Raw genomic sequence first — 1,968 nt, forward strand, 5'->3', positions numbered from 1 at the left:
CATGCGCCCGCCAAATATTGCCTAAGCTTTTACCATAAATATTTGCATCTAGGAATTTCATTTCTGTTTTGATACTCCTTCTAGGGAAGGTCGTACGCCACTAACAAAATTCCATAGCTATCTTATAAATAAGTTTAAACAAATGAACTTGCAATTTCGTAGGATTATGGCTCCCACTAGGGTGGGTCGCGATAATATTAGAAACATGCTTCTAGTTTAAACAATTTACTATTAAGAAGTCTAATCTTATGACCTTGCTATTTCGTAGGATTATTGCTCCCACTAAGGTGGGTCGCGATAATATTAGAAATTGCTTCATATATAGACCAATTTATGGAGACCATATACAACGCACTGTTGTAATTATCGCTTAGTTATTTTGAACATGGCTTTTGCATAATTATCACATAAGCAGATAAGGCAGATTAATCCACTTATAATAGATAATCACCAAATAAATAGACAAATCCATTTACTTCATGGTAATTAATCACACTGGATAATTATTGAAATTATTTAATAAATCTAGGGAGATTTAATTAAATAATTAATTCCTTATCTTATCCAAAATAGAAATTTCAGATTTGATAAGTTTATCTTGGATAATGGTTATCCAAATTTATTTAGGTTTTACCTAGATAGAATTTAATCTATCTAAACCCAATTAGGATATTCTAGATTTTATATGAATAAAATCAAATCCTAAAATTCAAGATAAACTGATCTTGGATTATCATTATCTAAATCATCATACCAGGATATTTCAGGATAGAACCAAATCTCTCCAAATCCATAAGACGAAGATAAAATCCAATCATTCTAAGATTAAAAAAATCTTAGATTATTTAGAATAAGAAACTAGAATATATCAACTCTATTTGGATTTATACTAGATAAACTAATTTTATCAAAATCCAATTAGATAAGGATTATCTTGTATTATCTTTATCCAAATTTATCTAGGATATTTTCTAAATAGAATAAATCTATTTATATCCATAAAATTAGGATAAACTAGAATTAATATTAATTAATTCAACTAGGATTTAACTGGATAGAACTAAATCTATCTTAAACCCAAAAGATAATTACAATATTGGATTAATAATTATCTAAATCTTCTAAGATATATTCTAGATAGATGCAAATCTATCAATATCTATAAGATAGAGATAAACTTAATTATCTAATTCAACTAGGATATTTTCTAAATAGAATTAATTCTATATATATCCATAAGAAAAAGATAAACATGGATTTTAACTATCCAAATCTACTTAGATATATTCTAGATAGATATAAATCTATCAATATCTACAAGATATGGATAAACATAATTAAAATTTATCTTAGTCTATCTAGGATTTATTCACATAGAATTAAATCTATATAAATCCATAAGACAAAATAAAATTAATTACTATTATCCTAATTTATCTAGGATTTATCTAGATAGAATTTAATCTATCTAAATCCATAAAATAAGGATAAAAATTTAATTAATCCATAATTTGTTTATTTTAGATAATCCATATATTCAAATCTTATTCAAAATTATATCTTGAATCTATCCGAAATTAGTTTCTAGGATTTAGGAAACCCTAACTAATTAGGGAATTTTCTCCAAATTAGTTCCTAGGTTTTAGTAGCCGCCAGCGTCGTGTACAATTTGCAATTCACATATGACGAAGACACCGAATCTCCAGATTCATGTACGCATAAAATAATGGAGACTCCACCAATTATATGTAAATAATTCCATATAATATTCGATTATATGTAAATAATTGCAATCAATTCATGTACACATACAATTGCAAACAATTCACGAACATGCAATTACCCAATTATATAAAAATAAACATAGGTAACGATTACTGATTATGAGAATTGAATCTCCTAGAACTTATTCACGTAAATTGATCCTTGCAATTTGGTGAGAATTGATTCCCGCGATATATTCATTGC

Source organism: Salvia hispanica, unplaced genomic scaffold, assembly GCF_023119035.1.
Source record: "Salvia hispanica cultivar TCC Black 2014 unplaced genomic scaffold, UniMelb_Shisp_WGS_1.0 HiC_scaffold_62, whole genome shotgun sequence".
Classification (NCBI taxonomy): domain Eukaryota; kingdom Viridiplantae; phylum Streptophyta; class Magnoliopsida; order Lamiales; family Lamiaceae; genus Salvia; species Salvia hispanica.